At 35.2% G+C, this 17,730-nt stretch overlaps 1 protein-coding gene across 4 annotated transcripts in view; it reads right to left on the reverse strand.

Annotated features, from left to right (window-relative positions):
* PLCE1 (phospholipase C epsilon 1) overlaps window positions 1-17,730 on the reverse strand; it is a 144,735-nt gene that overhangs the window by 101,221 nt on the left and 25,784 nt on the right. The gene's annotated exons all lie outside the window — the stretch shown is intronic.

Raw genomic sequence — 17,730 nt, forward strand, 5'->3', positions numbered from 1 at the left:
GCATTTGCAATGTGCTATGCACTCCAGTTCTCTCACTGTGCTGCTTTGAGTATTTGTGCTTTTCATCACAACTATTCTGTTCTGATTTGATAAAAGCCATCCCTGGAAAGCTGCTCCTTGGTGAAAGGATAAAATATTTCCATGAAAAATTATTTCCTCTGTGAACATAAATGGGAACTCTCCAGCTCATAAAATTACAGGTGAAAAGGAAGACTACGGTTTAGGAGATCATTTTAGAAAGATTCATTAAAACAGACTCAAGTCTACCCTGCACTTTTTATACCTGACAAAGACCACTGAAAAGGGTGTCACTGCAGGCCTTAATATTTTCCTTTTTGTATAATGCCTAATTCCTAAAACTTACCATAAAGATTCACATGTTTTAAGTGGGTGAGTTTTTCTTTTACCTTCCAAGAATTCACAGAAGTTGAACTATAGCCTAAATACAGTACATAGTATGGTTACAAATTTACAAACAGCACAGGCGGAGAAAATAAGAATGCAAATAACATCCACAAAATTAGAACCACTTAGAGGAATTCTGAGAAAAAAAGCTTTAACTCTGAGCTTCTGTGCTTCTCTTCACACAGAGCAACCCTCAACTGCTGCAAGTACAAGGCTAGATGAAACAACTTCCACTGCATGACCTTCCTGACTTTCCTCTTTCAACCAATTGGGTTAAGATAAACTGGTGCATAAACCAGTCATTCTTCAAAAAATGTGTATGTATGAACTCATTTCTCAGAGCAGACACAAATATATGGCAATCCTCTTATCAAGAATTCTATATAAAATCAATGAAATATCAGAACTACAAAAAAATTTTGCACTCAAAGTATCTGGGAAACTTCTATTCCTTTCTCCTGTGTGATTTTTTGTGCCACTGAGATTTATGAAGAAATTATGAAGACAACTTTCTTCATAAAAAGACTGAAAGCAAACCGAATTTGGAAAAAAAAAAATAAAAAAAAAAAAAATGATCAGAATGGCTAAAATATCGTCTACAAAGTTCACATTCCTAAGTTTTTTTTTACTTCTTTTCTCCATCAGTATTTCAATCATTTTGGGCAGAATTAGTAGTTTGAAGATTTCAATTTTAACCTTCCATAAAAATAAAAAATAAAAAGAAAGAAAGAAAAAACTTGACTGGAATAAACTGCCAGACAGGACAGTGTTGGATGTTTCACTTAAGCAATGCAAAAATATCAGAACAAGATTATAAAATGTGTGGTCTGGCAGTGGTAAATATCATACAAGGCTACAATGCTTTTCAACCATCCAAGAGAACTCTCCAAAAGTACACGTAAGTAGCTAGAATCAAAGGTAGCTATGCTTTTCTAAAACATAAACACTAACTTTATATCAGTCTAATTTGTATTCTTCTGAGCTAAACAGTTTCTAGAAAGTTGTTGCTATTTGAGAACGGCTAAACCAGAATTATTCAAATGACTGCTGGCAGTGAGATTAAGATTTTCAACTGATTCCACCTACTGGTAGGAAAACTGCTTTCTACAATAACGACAATGCTATAAAATAAGCAAAAAATCCTTTGCCCAAAATCTGACTTCATTAGTAGGAAGTAAAATGGGAGATCAGGTATTTCCTACAAGGAATTTGATATTTAACTTTAATTAAGACATAAGTAACACCAATGGATAGGTTTTTTTCTTTTTTTTTTCTTTTTTTTTTTCTTTTTTCTTTTTTTTTTTTTTTAATTTTTTTTTTATTTTTTAAATACAGTGCAGTACCTTGCTTAGCAGGCCAAGAAGTAGAACATTTCTTCCTTTCAGTTTCAGAAATTTTCAGGTTTTATTTATCGTCGCCGCCTACTTCTCCATTTCAGAAGAAAAGTGCTTCTAATTATTATTTTTTTTTAATTTAAAAAAAATCATCACCTGAGAACTTCCAGGTGCCAGTATATCAATACATAACTTAACGTTAAGCTTCTTTGCACTGGAATCTTGAAGAAAACAAAAATCCAGTTCTAGCTTTGAAGAAATTATTTGATTCTCAATAAAAACAATGAAAAGAAACCAGCATGCTGTGTAACAGTATTCTCTCTCACCTTTTAAAATAAAGGTCTAGCTTCTCACAGGTTGTATCAGGGCTTGACTGAGATTTTTTCAAAATTTTCTAACTGAAAACCTAATTTTTGAAATACTAAACATTAAAGATTGAAAAAAATCCATCTCAAAATTTGCTCTTACGCAATTTATTTTGCTGTTTGCACGGCTCTTTACACAAAACAAGTTTTACAAGAGCAAGAATTTCATAAATGCAGCTTTTAAAATGTTTTACAAAGGCACGCAAACAGTATACCTTAAGCAACAAAACAAAGCAAACGGAATAGATCTTTTATATTCATATAATTTGATTAGAATAAATCATTTTGTTTATATTCACATAAACATAACTGCCATGATGTAAGACTCTATCTGAGAGAAAATATGATCTGTGTCCAAGCCACATAAGCATAAAATGCCTTAGATGTTGGCTTCACAATGGGCATATTCACCTCACAGAAAGATTATTTTGTCTGGTTTGCAGAAGAAAAGCAACAAAATACCAAATTCCGCACTTTAAACCACTTTGTGCAGATTTTCAATGCATTTTATTGTCATTATTCTTCTAAATAACTGGACCTTGACTGGTTGGACCTACACATTATAATGAAGCCTATTAAAAGATAAAGGGCAAAGACCTACCTCCCCAAATGTACCTCTTAAACTAGAAATGAAAAATGGGCAAATAACTGCATAAAACCTTTTTGACCCAGGAAGATTCATAGCACAAAATGAAATAACCTGATTCCAATGCGTGTCTGAAAAAATACATGGCCATGTGAAGAAGTATAACACTGGAGCCATGTTGGCAACTCTCTGCTGAACATGTGCTTCCCAGCAAGCAAAACAGTTAGAAGCGGGGTGAAGTTTGTGTATGCTGCTTTTCCACCAAGTACTTGACACAGACAAGTGCCAAGGCAGTTTATTTCAGAAATAAGCAGTAAGGTGCAAACAAACAGGAACTGCAATTTCTCCAAATAATATAAACATTTGTTCTTCTGGATTTTTAAATATTATTTAACTCTGAATGTTAAAAAATAAACTAGTTACAAGAAGAATAACGGAGCCGTGAAGTTTGGAGTCACATGTAAGAAATCTGTTGAGTCTACTGGACGTAAATGTACTGTCAAGAAGTCTCTCTTTAAATACTTCTGAAGAAGCCAATTACTTCCCATCTTAAAACAAGCAACAGACATTTCCGTGTGCTATTAAATCTCCATCTTGTTTGTATATCATGATGGAACTAACAAACCTCCAGGGCCAGGAATGTGGTGCAGCACAGTACAGACACCTGAACTGTGAAATCAGGATTGCACAGATCTACTAGCACTACCTGGTTTTTCTGTTGTGTCACATTTCAGCTCTCTCCTTGCCATTACGTTAGCTAACGGAAGCATCACAGTACATAGCACTGTGAAGACAAATCCACTTCACACACGTACTGATGTGTTGTACTTGAAAAGATCATTTTCAGACTATAGCACAGACATTCTTTTTTGATCCCACCTTTAGTAAATCACAGTACAAAAGACAGTATGAATTATTTTTTTCAATTTTTTTTCTGTTGTGCTAAGGATAAGTTTAGAAAAAAATAAAAGCAAATATACTAGGTCTGATCACTCTAAAGAGAGGGAAAAAAAGAGGCAGTCATAATATCAGTCTTCCAGTACATACCAGCATGCTAGATTCCTCTACCTCTGCTAAAATGGAGAAAAATAAATATATCCCCCAACATACATTCTCTAACAACATCAATATATACTGACTGCTCTGCTGCTTGCTTCCCCACAGTACATCTACTCTATAAACAATCCTAAAACATAAACCCTGGAGTTATGCGTAAGTTTGTGTGAAAAGAACAGAATTTGAATGTTGGCTACAGTCTTCTCTGCATCTGCCTAATCCAGAGTTTTCAATTACCCCAACTAGCAAATCTAACATTTTTATAATCACAGCTTTCTGTACAAAACTATGCTTCATGAAAACATGCACCAATTGCTGGATGGAAAAAAAAAAAAAATCATCTGCAGGGAATGGAATCTGAAGGCCACTGTAGGACACAGAGCTGCCCACTCTCGCCTGCCATGATGTTGCGGACACAGAACAATGTACAGCTGTTTTGCAAAGACCAGATAAGACAGACCTTCATTTGCATTAAGGTAGGAGCTTCAGTAAGGAGAAGGTCTTTAACTGGTACATGTTCTTAAACCATTAGAGTTAATGTTTAAATTGAGTAAAAATTGTTATTTTCTACTTTAGTTTTGAGTAAGATATGATGCACTCATCATATATCAGTTGATTTAATTTTGCCTTTGGAAAAAAACAGGAACTTCTTTTTCACATTTTTACCTTTACTTCTGATTACAGAAATACCCAACAATGCCACCTACAAGTAGTAACACAGCATAACAGAGAAATTTATTAGCACTGTTAACAGAAGCTGCTTTTTAAATCTATCAAGATTTCAAATACAACTGTATAAATAACTTTATCCACCAGATGGCATAAGCCTCACACTTTCCTTCTAATAAAGTTAAATCAGCAATGTGTGAAGAGCAGAATTCCCCAATTTTTTCTTCTTATGTCCAAACTTAAGTAACAGTTTAGAAATTATAAACTCTTCTGATAAATAAAAAGATGAGCTGTAGCCTAGTTATAGGATAATCGCTGATTTCTCACACAAATGACTCACAGTCAAGAGCTATTTTGAAACTGCAGTCTCTTCCCTCTAAGTAAGGAGACACTAATAGAGTTCTACCAGGGAAGTTTTACCTGTAAAGCAGCCATTCAGAGATGTAGTTCAAGGTAAAGATGACAGAAGAATCTTTTTACTACTATGGTTTATCCAAACAGTCAAATGAAATTAGATGTATTGCCAAAAAGAACTGCCCTAATACAAAGACTTGATTGTTGTTACTTACAGTCTGGGTATCTAAACCTACAAGTGCACACACAGAAATATGTTTGTAAACCAGATGTACATGGAGAACAGTGATGACAGTGATATTGGAATCAAATAGATACAAATATTCTCAACATTTTTGACAGTGATTCAGCGGGATTCAGGAAGATTTGCTCAAACTGGCCTCTTATAACTGAACCTCTCAATCCTTAAAACTTCTAAATGTTGCAGGTCTAATTATGAGAAGTACCAGGCATCCGGCATCTCTAAAATAATGGCAGTTTTATCTAGTATACTAATCACGAATCTTTAGCGTCTAATTTAAATGTCTGTATTTAAAAATTTTGGTTCTGGCTTTTCTGAATATTAAAGTATGGTACTGAACATTACTACATAAATAAAGTTCTACCATCACCTGTCTCCTGTTTGGGAGAATCACTTCTGATAAAGAGTAGTTCTTATCTCCTTGCCTTCACTGACAGATGTTGCCCTGATCATACACACCTGTACATGGAATGAGGTTAAGACAAAGACCTGATGTTAGACATCATGTCAACAGCTGGCAGAACAAGTCACAACCTGCACTGTTGAACCTCTGAACCAATGATCTACAAAGTCTTGTGGCCTCAGAGCCATCTGATAAAAGCCAAGTTCTACCATTAAATCTGCCTTCAGCAGGAGACAACAGTTGCTTTTATGTCCTTTATTTATACCTAGGTGTAAGAGAAGATTAACAGTTAGATGAGATAATAAGAGACATATTAAACAGAATAACCTCTTTAAGCAAGAGATAGGAGAAAAACAGATAAACAGTCAGTATTTTTCTATAAACAGGTAATTTGTAGTAGAGACTACGAGTGAGTTGTTGTTCAGTGACTTGTAAGCTTGCTTAATAATAGAAAAGTAGAAAGGAAGACTGCTGAATGCTCAGTGGCAACAACACTCCACCACATAATTGGAACAATGCAGTTTCAAATTCCCCTTTGATAACTTGTCAGTGCTTACTGCATTGTTAATTTTACGGGCCTTTCTTCTTGGAGGGGAGGGGAACTGGAATCCTTCAGAATGAAGCAACTATCAAGAATAATGGGAAAAAAAAAACAACATCTTTCATTGTTACTCACAAATTAATCTAGCCTTTACAAGTCTCAGACACTCATATCTATAACATCCTGGCCTGATAAACATCTAGAAATCTGAATTTGTTTTCCTATCCCACGGGCATACTGTGCCATCCGGTTCCTTTTCACTCAGTAGCTGTAGCTGCAGGGTGACCAGAGTTTTACTGGGGGTGGACCATGGGCTTAAGGGCACCCAGCCTATTCACAGTGTGCCCGACAAGAAAGCCATAGAGACAAAGGCAGGAAAGATGAAAGGTAGAAGGAGAAAACTATTAGACTTCAGTTTGCATGGCAGAGGAGTAGGAGGTAAGGAAACAGGAAGGCGTGGGCACAGAGGAACAAGATAGGCTACAAAATGACAATGCAATGCTTACCTGAGGTTTATTATAAAATTTAGACTTAATAGCAACTTTCTTTCTGTTTTCCAAAGAAGACACCAACTCACAGTGTTATCCTAGGTTTGAGTCAACATAATATTCATCAACAGAACATGAAGAAAATGATCTCATCTCATTCAAAAGCTACAAAATCTGAATCAGCTAAACTGCAGGTCCAGTCATGGGTTTCTAAACTGTGAGTTGTATACATTAATTGTCACCTAGGCACCCAAACAACTCTTCCTGCATATGCATGTTGTTAAATGCTCTTGCCGTGACACATGCAATATACAAGCAAAATCAACTTGGGAGATTTGCCCCTCATGAGAAAGAGAAGCCTTTAAGTCTGCAAAAATCACGGAAACTTGAGATACTTGTGTTGAATTTTTTTAATATTCCTGACCCCAAGGTCTTTTAAGAAACTTTGATATTCTAAGCTTTCCAAAATTCTATTGCAAAGACATTTCTTTTATTTCCCAGACTTTTAAACCATTTTTCCCCCTCAGATACTATGATTCGAAATTCATTTGCTCAGCTTTCAGATTTGAATTTTTTAAATCAACAACTAATTTTAAGAAATATGTCATTTTTATCAGATACTTTCCATAGTAGATAATATTTCAGGGAGAAAAAAAAGCCAAAACATCTCTAGAAAATAGCATTGAATGAAAAATCCAAGAAGCCAGGAAGAATCCAAAGAAAAAAAAATCCAAGAATCCAGGAAAACAGCCCAATCGTCACACATGCTTGCCCTTGTCACACCATCACCCAACAGAGTACTTCTGTCCATAATGGTTTAGAAAGTAAATGATGACTAACAATCTCTCTCCAAATTATTTTAATTTTCCCAACACTTCTGCTTGGAAGCGCAATCTTTGTATATAACAATCACGATACCATTGGTCACTTCTAAGGAAAAATAGTAAAACATTTAATTTTTGTTAGGACTGGAAATAGGATTTTGTTGTTGGCTTTCTCCTCACCATTTTTTTTTTATTTTTTATTTCCAAAACTCAAAGGACCCTTTGTCAACTATTGCTTTTATTTTCCTTCCAACTTTTTCATAGAACACTCACTCCTTTTCACCACATTCTTTCAGTTAACTACCTTTTGTATCTCATTAGCAAATTCTGCCCAGTACTGTTAAATCAGTTTCCACTTCTTTTACTTAATGAAAAAGAAGTTTTTTATTTTTTTTTGTTCTATTGGATCCACTGAGTCACAGCCACATGGGTATTTCCTGTGATTCTGCTTTCATCTTGGCTATTGTGTTTCTTGGCAAACTGGATAAATTAAAATTAGGAAGGATGAGAGGAATTTGATCATTAACACTTAACTTCAAGATTAATGAGTAAATCTCCCTTTTTCCCCTGATGAGTACAACAGAAAAAAAGTTACAAGTGTACTATTCTCTATAGTAGTATGATGAAATAGACATTTAACTTCAGCCAAAAATACCAGCTCTCTGGAAAGCCTGTTCCAGCCTACAAGTGTAATACTACAAACACGTGCATATCAGTTGTCTAATGTGAAGTTTAAATGCTGTTTCATTCACTGAAAGTTTCACTGAAAAAGTTACCAAAAGATCACAGAAAGGGAGGAACCACTCCCCATTTCCCTTCTCAAAACCTAGTGAGAATCTCTTTGGAGACCATCCTGGTAAGAAAGTCTAAAATAAAAGTCTTAGAGTCACACACTGAAAGGAAAGGCCTGAAAAGACAACAGGGAAAGACAGAAATAGGGAAGCAGATAGGTGACAGACAAAAAATAGGCATGGGTTACAGTGCCTTCTTCAGAGGAGTAAGTAGGTCCTGGACCTTGGACCTTCACCTCGGACAGGGCTCTTCCTCTGCTATTCATTGATAAGGAGCTCAGTGATCTAACAGATAAAAAATATTTAAAGCCCTCATCAAGCCACTTAGGTTACAGAAAGGACTAAAACACAGCAAGAAGAGTGAAATCTTCATTACTATTTACATGTAGTAACCAGAAAGGTGTTTATGACTCATTCTAACATTTTTAGAAAGAAGTCTTAAAAGAGGACAAGAGACGCTATCTGGACATGGAATAACTTCACCAGAAACAAAAACAGTAGTAACAGAAAGGTTATAACTCAACTTCTGCCCCATCTCTCCTGGTAAAGCTGCCCTGTTTTGTTCTACAAAAACACGCGTATGAATTCAGTCCTAGGATTCAATTAAAATTACAAAAATAAACATGTTCTCTACCCCAATCAGTGTGAAAACTAAGGGGAGATGAGGGAGAACAACTATGATTTAATGGTAACGTCATCATATAGATCACCGATCAGATAAATCAAAATATTCCCATATGGACAAAAAACTTGGAACTGCTTGAAAAACTCAGTCTCACACACCCAAACTCCCCAAGCAAAGTTTCACCCTGCTGTTTCTGATGACGGATTGGTTTTCCTGTATCAAATGAGTTCCTTGTGCATTAAAAACTTTGCAATCTGTGAAAGAACTTCTAGGAAAACCAAACAAAACTCCACCTTCTGAATTTCACCTTAACTTTACTTGTAATGTTGTCTAACATATGCGTTTCAATCTCCCATCATTTTACAAAGGTAATTTTAATTCTGAAACAAACCATTGATGCACTTATCTTCTCAGCAGCTGAACTACTGAGAGGAAAAACAGGAAACAGCTGGTCAAGGCTAAAGTGCAATGAGAAACGGGTTCAAAACTAAAAAATGTGTCAAAAATGATCATAATTTACAAAAGGTTTGATTTGGAAACATTACAATTCCATGGCAAAGAAACAATGAGCAAGCTAAACAAAATATAAAATGATTCACAAATGCCTGTTAATGATGAAAGTCTGAAGAATTTTTTTCACAAAAAAAAAAACAACAAAAAAACCAAAAAACATTCTAGTTGTTACAAAACTGAAATCCATCTCTAACTTGCTATTAAAAAAAAAAAAAAAAAGGAGAAAAAAAACCTCAACAACCAAGAAAAAACTTCTGTTTCCATCTATGCTGCTAAACAACAAGAACATCTATACACTGTTATTTTAAATATGAACATCCTATACTTTCTACCTGCTGGTAATCTCTACACATCTTTTATACATTTCAACCTGGTAAGTGACTTGGTGCCAAAGTGTCCAAAGCCTCCTTTCACATTCATGGCAAAACACAAGAAGTCACTGCTTTTAAGTTTCAAAAGGATACATAAGTTAGCCAGAATACAAGTAAATTTCCAAACATCTTAATGTTTCTGAACTACTCTTTTCCCTCTTTAAGAACACATACATTTTAAAAGCTTAAGTCACCTACTGCAATCTTAAGACTGTAAACAATAGAGCAGAAATCTAATGTTATGGTTTTCAGGGCAACAGCAAGGTGCTTATACAGAGTAAAGCATCTTACATACACACAGGGTCAGAACTATAACTGCACCAAGTTCGTAGCCCGATGCCCTAAGTCTGCTAAGTTACTCAAGATAAATTCCTAACAGTTTTCTCTCGTGGGTCTTTTTCTTGATCTAACTCACAGGAACACCTAGAACAATTCTCCACAGTTCGGACACTTTCTTATGTTTCTGCTGAAAGATAAACTATTCAGAATTATCACTCAGCCTAGAGAAGAATCTAAGTGTTGATTAGCCACATATTGGGAAAAAAAAAATGTCCATGAAATTGGTCTTACTTGGCTTTCACATTAACAAATATTAAAAGTTGGAAATAGCATGAAAAGTGGTTCGTAGGTTGGTTTTTAACTACTGGAAACTTACATCTCTTCTGCAGACTACAGTGCAGCACAGAGCTGCTAACTAAGGTCCTTTAAAAAATTTATCTACAGTACGGAAGTGTTTGGGAGCAATTTGTCTTCTCCAACTCCCAAGTGCACTAATTACCTGCCTCAAAGTCTACAGAACAGATGAGATCACTGTTTGTTTGTAAGGCAGCCAGGACATGAGACTCGAGCCCAGAATGAGGGCTGCCAGGTAGTCTGAACAGTAAAAATGTATGCAATGGATGCTTTCTAAAGGGGTTTTGTATAGACAATTATACAGACATCTTTGTTTTCATCTGTAGGTATAAAACAACTACTTAAAATTAACTTGGTGCACACCTTGTTGTTAAAGTGTTTGATGTAAAATAATGGATCTCTCGAAGCCAGCAGCTCACCTCCATCTTGCATGTGCTCCTTTTTCTCCCTACAGGTCACACTATTTCAACAATAGATTTTAAACAGATTTCAATACAACCAGGATTTCACCCATTCTTTAATATTTGAAGGGAATTCCTGAGCACTAAGAATTAAGATCTCAGTAACATGAAACTAGAGCAGCTAATAATACAGCCTTTGTTTTGCTCAGGTTTTACTAATGAAGGCCTGTGTCTGCTGATGGCTTGAAAACAATTTTCACTGTCAAGAGAGTAAAATCAAAATAATCATGGAGAGCGAAGGAATTATTTCTAAATATGTTAAAAGAATCTCAGTTTATTATGGAATTGAACTCTAAATTTTGGCAATAGTCAACAAACCTTACAATTACCAGAAAAGTTCTTCTAAATAAATAAATAAATAAATAAATAAATAAATCCTGCAACAAGTCATTTTCTCAAAAAATCAAGGTTGTTTTGTTTGTTTGTTTTTTGCTACTGTTGCACATTCCATACTGCAATAGCAAACTTTTGCATAGGTATATCCTTATTTATAATGCTAAGGAAATCCTAACTTCAAAACAGCAAGAGTTATAAATCCACAGATGAAAAGACTCTTCTGAACTTTATACAAATGAGAAGACAAGAATATGATCTGTAAGAAAGAATGGGCACAAGCCAAGCCAACATACTTTCCTCTCTCATACTCAACCGGGGGATTGATGAGAGAATCTAAAAAAACGAGGTTTCGATCTCATTTCAAAAATGACTGCATCCAGTTAAATTCAAAGTTTAGAAACAGATACTGTCAAACAATTTGCAGCTCTGCCTGATATATATGTTTTGCAGGGAAGGAATGGCTTTTAACTATATAATTTTCTAGTCAAATTACTAGAAGAAAATCTAAAATGTGGCTGCAAATGTGAGAGTTGTTTGTTTCCAGCAATGCCCCACTTCCGACATTCCCGATGAAAGCTCCGTGATGTCTCACTGCCCTGAGTCATCCCAGTCCCAACTGCTGCACTGATGTAATTAGCTCTGGTTGGTGTGGGAGCACCCTCAGAGTCTTCTTGTCCTTTAACAGTCCAGCTCATATGCAGTTGGATAGTAACTGACAGCTGGATTATGTTCAATTCCTTTTTTCCATTTATTTATGAGTTGTCACCAGCCTGTATTTTCAGCCAAAATTCTTTGCAACCAGGGGCTTCACAACTGCATGATATCAAATCAGTAAGTAGCTGAATAGCCTTATATCTCATGAGTAGCCTTATGTTTCACAAAGGACACCTTAAGTATTGCGGCAATACCAATTATTGTCAAAGTAAGCTTATTCTATTTTATAAAACTTTTCAAAACGTCCCAAGAAGACTGTGGAAAAGCAAGATAAATTGAAATACACATGAAATCTCCTAGGTTCAGGTTTTAGTTATTCACGTGCCAACAGAGCAACCTTTATATGGCACAATTTATTCAAGCATACCAGAGTAGTAAGCAACCCAAACTTTTCAGCAGTTCATGTAGGTAATGAAGATAAGTTAGTTTCACCTGAGAAAGAATTCAGAAGCACGTCCAACTTTAACACTCTAACACTCCAAAATGAACACTTTAATATGCAGCAGGGAGATTTTCTAAAGCAGATCTTCATGCTTCTTTACAGTTAATGAACAGTCACTAGAAGGAAAGTCAGAAAATGTGGAAAAACTGAAGGCATAGTATATTGCTCTTGCCAAGACTCCCACACTATTGGCTCTGACTACCTAAGTATGCTCACAGCTAAAACTTATTGTTCATCATTTGGCCCCAGACTGCTAAAGTCATAAGTCAACTACAAAATAACACAAAGTATTATGAGATTTATCTCTAACTCTATCACACGCTATAGTAATTAAGTACAGTTAAAGAAAACCTCTACGGACAGAGGCTAAATTTTCTATTTTTAAAGCCAGCCTGAACTGGGGTAATGCAACCCAAAGCAAATATAAGTAGAGAACTTCATTTAACAAAGTTCAATTTATTTTTACAGCACTTACTGGAGGGAAAACATAATTTCATGCCTATTTGGCTTCTCTTTCACTTCTTTTTCTTTCCTTTCTTCCCCTCTCCCCCCCAAACAGTCAATTTTGCTAACAAACTATTTTCTTTAAACACAATACTAACTTCTACTCAGAAACAAAGAAATAAAAACCCAGACAGAAAGCAGCTCACCCATATGTGCTAACTAGTTTAGCATATTCATATAAATCATTAACATGCATGACAACATTAATAACAGGCAAAATCCTTAGGCACTGACAGAAAAAAGTGATTGTCAGAGTGGAAACGAATCTCTGCTATTTTGCAGATTATTTGCTTTTCCAGTAAACGTTAGACTAGAAATTTTGTTTGCAATGGGGGAAAAAAAAAAAGTCAAAACTTAAATCTGTCAAAACCACAGTAATTGTGAAATATCACTTTCCTGAAACTATAACATAAAAAGTGTTACATTTTTGGTATGCATTCAAACTCAAAGAGGGGGGAAAAGTCAATTTAAATAACTCCATCTTTTCCATGTGGGGGAAGGAGGAAACAACTATGAGAAAAACCACATAATTCTATCAGAGTAATGATATCACAGTAAACCAAGATCTGAAATTCCTACAGGAACAACTAAGAGAACTGAAAAGTCACAAGAATTTAATGTTTTTTGGCTGCTTTGTGGCTAGGGAAGCTCACAGAGTCTGGTAGAATAATTTCACCCACACAACTACCACCAGGTGATTTCTTGTGGCTACGCACACAAGCTTAGCATCTGTTCTACAAAATCATACCAACTACCTCAGTGAACCACATTTCTGAAGACATTTCTTCTTCTTTGTATTTTCATTAATACAGGGGGGTAAATGCTTCCAAGTTACTGTTTCATTTACAAGTTAGCACAGATCTTTTAATTTCATAAATTATGTTTTGAATACAACAGATATGCACATATAACTTTCAAGATACTATAAGGTCAAAAAGAGAGTTGCACTACACTGACAATTAAAAGTTACTAGTAAATCCTATACTGGATAAAAGCAGCCATATATGTATTTATCTTTATGAACATACAAGGATTACAAACCCTCCCTTTGATCATAAACATATAGGTTCATGTTAGCATTTGACGTAAAGTGATCCTGTATTTAGTCAGTGCAATTGGTTGTCAAAACAGATGTTACTTCTCTGACTGACAGTGATATACCCATCTGACACCATCTATCTGGAAATTCATTTCATAAACCAAATATCTGCTGTAGGAGAAGGCTGAAAATCCTAAAATCAAAATCAAATTGAGGTATGTAATTTGTATTTTCAGAAATGCCACAGAGGTATTCAACAAAGAGGCACCCACTGGAGTGGCTGACAGCTCTCTGGAAGGGAGAGCTTAATAGGGTGAGAATTCTATTACAGTATATTAACTTTTCTTTCTTAACTTATTTAGAATTTGCAATTAATTTTAAGTTTAAAACTTCAGAGAAGTGCCATACATTAAGCAGAAAAATATTTGTGTCTGACTCTGTGTATTTAGAAATCTTACCCAAGATTACTCTTTTAGATATAACATTAATTGACAAGAAAATAAAAACTTTGTATCTCCAGAACCTTTTCTCCCTCCTTAAATGTTTTGTTAAGAGATGCCACCAACTGTAGATCAACTTAATGGAAAAGTAGAATTCTTATTATAAGAATCCTTAAATAGCCACATGTAATCAAAAATCCTTGCAGTACATTAATCTGAATCAAAAACCCCATGCACAACAATAGTTAACAGATGCCGAGATATCATAGCAAATAATTAAATAAGTATGAAATCTTCCCAGAAGATAACACTAGACTAAAATTCGTGTTTCTATGTGGAAGCAAAAGTGCAGGCAATTAAGCTTGTTTTAGTTGTTGCTACACTGGTATTTAGCAGGTCAATAGAGCCTAAGCCGCTATAAAGAGTGGACAATGTGTAACTGTGCTAACTTTTATCTGACCAAAGTTCAGCTGGCCAGCAGAACTCTCGCTACTTGAAGCCCAAACTTCTGGCATCACCAGTGTAACCACACAGCAAAACTGGTCCTGACCCTGTAGAATTAGCCTGGGTACAGAGTTCAGCTATTACTAATTGCAACTACATTGTTGCATCTGCCATCTGGAGATCCTGAGGTCGTGTACCTGGCTATAGGGAGTCACTCAATGGGACTCAAGAGTTTAACAGTTTAGTCAAGAGCAGGCCTGGCCAGTTCAGACATACAACATTAATGCTCCAGCAGTGCATCAGGAAAAAAGGAGGCCTGAGCACTAAGAACATAACATGTCACAGACACAGGTGGTTCAATGTTTCTAGAAACTCTGGCTTTTAAACTTACACACACTGCTAATATGATGCAGCTGAGCTAAAGAAGCAGCTGCATTGCAGGAGGCCAAGCAAAGCTAATGCAAATGCTTGCACTCTTTTCTTCCATGGCAAATTCTTCATATCTGGGAGACTTCTACGATAGATTACTGTAAGGAGCCTGCACATCTTCGCTGCTCCATCATTGAAAAGCAAATTTCCCTCAGATTCAACAGCTCTTCTTGTCTATTGGACCAGGGTAAGCCCTGCACCATATACAGTTGCAAAAACTACATGCAAAATGTTAAAAGTTATTCAACAATAAATCTTCTCTGTATGTAGATACAGTGCATAAATTAAGTTCATAGGAGTACAAATTTGTATTTTAAATACCTATATACAGGAATTGTGCTACATTAAAAATATATGTATTTTCTATATAATCCCAAGCCACAGACCCACCTCCCTATGTAGAGAAAAAAAATAAATAGCAAAAAAACAGTTCAATGTCTTTCCTTTATTAGCACTAGAATTTTTATGTAAGGGATATGCACAAATGAGAGCCACATTTTCCTACTTAAAACATAAAGGTCTCTATTGTTCCACGCTATGCCAGCACTGCTATGAAAACTTAATTTCTCTGACTTTTTCCCCTGCAAGAACAGAAGCACTGTTCACTTAGCTGTTCCAAACAGAATGCATGCTCAAAGGGTGAGATAAGGGGAAAGGAAGAACAGATTACTATATTCATTTACTACTTATTGGTATGAAAGCTTCCTACAAATGATTATATCTCATTTTAACCCACCATGTATGTGCAACAGGTCCATGTGTTTGTCACACCCACTGAGTTAATTTCCCTGTTTGTGTAAAAATACCTATATGGCCGATATAAGCCACAAACACACAAACATCACTGCAGAAATAACACACCAGTAAAATCACAGGAAACAGACCAAACACTTGATTCATACTGTACACTAAAGACATTAAATACAGTGGTTCCTAAGAAGAAAAATATTCATTTTTGGGGGGAAAAAAAACGTACATAGAAATGTGCATTTTAAAACTTTTTTTTTTTTTTTTTTTTTTTTAAACAAAACACTGCAGTGTAGTTATACGCTGTATATGTTATATAGTTTGTTAATCCTACTGTAGCAAAGAATTTCCTACTTAAGAAATTGTTCAGCAAGAATATCTATTTCTGGGTTAGTAAAGGCACTCTTACAGAAACTGCCTGATTAATTCCCTCACACCCTAGGACAATTCAGTATGGTGTGGCAGAAGTGTGAAGTGGTGAAACATTCATGCACATGAAAAGCCAAAAAACCCCAGTCACATCAGAAATGCCTCACGAAGAAACCTAAACACATCCTCACCTTTCCATACTTAGATGAACAGAAGTAACCCCAGACCTCAGCCACAAAACTTCTCCCTTTTCCCTCTAAAAAAAACTTACAAAGAAAATACAAACACACTGAGCGGATACCATGTAAGATAAGTACGTGGCTCATATTAATTCCTTCATGGGAGTGTGACCATGCACCACGCAGTGCACATGCTGTGCCAGCAAGTTTGTGCTTTCACAGATTAGGACAGTAAATACCACAATAATGAACAGCACCATAAACTTATGCCACCTGGCGTTAAACAAATAATATAGATCTGTTCATGCAGCTTTTCAATCGTCTATTTAACTGGAAAGAATGTCTTTGAAAGACATGAGGAGGGCAAAACTGTCACGGAGTTCCTGAACCATCAAGTCCATTCAACTGTAGCACTGACAAAACATCACATAATCCATTTCTTCATTTTAACAAGTTCCATCATTGAAATAATTCATTTTTCCACAGTTTCTGTCCTACTGAAGACTGTTCCAGAGTCTCATCACTGACTGCTAGAAGCTTCTTCCAGTTCCCAACTTAAGTGTACTCAGGACCACTTCATAAGCATAGCTGCTTATCTGACCTTTACCATGGTTTATCTCCCTCTCCTGAGACGTTATTCATACATCTCAACTAAGAATCATGCCCTCTATTTTGCTAAGCTAAGGAACCTCTCTCACCTTAGTCCTCCAAGATTTTCTTGCTGTGATCATCCTGCTCACTTTTCTTTCTCAGCAGCCACATTCCAGATTAATCCTTGAGTACCAACAGCCAAAACCCCTTTTATAAACTCCATTGACAACTACTTTATTTCTACCACCACAGAAAACCTTTCACTGCTTAATTTAAAATACTCTATTCTGGATGTGCTGTTATTTCCACATTTTAGGAATTTATTGTTTCAATTCTAAACTTAGAAAATTTTGCATTATTTATTAAGAAAATAAAAATTTAGAGCTATAACTATGCATTATTATATTGTATTGAACCACTATATGATTTTTCGCACAGAATAATTATAAATATCTGTAATTATGAGAAAATACTGTATTTCTCAAAACAACTTTTTCATTATGATCTAACACTACATACTTACCATTAGATAGAATTTATTCCAGGGAATTATTATAGTGTTAATATCAATCAATAATATTATTAATAATAAAAAATTATGAAATTTTTATAAACATATACACGCCCTATAAATTCATTTGCTGTATATAGCATAGTATATATTAATATGTATGTGTTTATACATGCAGACATGTATAAATATAAATTTATATGACATTCAGTAAATATATATTACGTATATAATATACAGGTATATTATGAGTTATTTATATATAATAAGCATATTTCTATAGAAATTCATACATATTCATATATGTGTATCTATATAAAATGTG

This window comes from Coturnix japonica, chromosome 6 (genome assembly GCF_001577835.2).
Source record: "Coturnix japonica isolate 7356 chromosome 6, Coturnix japonica 2.1, whole genome shotgun sequence".
NCBI classification, from domain to species: domain Eukaryota; kingdom Metazoa; phylum Chordata; class Aves; order Galliformes; family Phasianidae; genus Coturnix; species Coturnix japonica.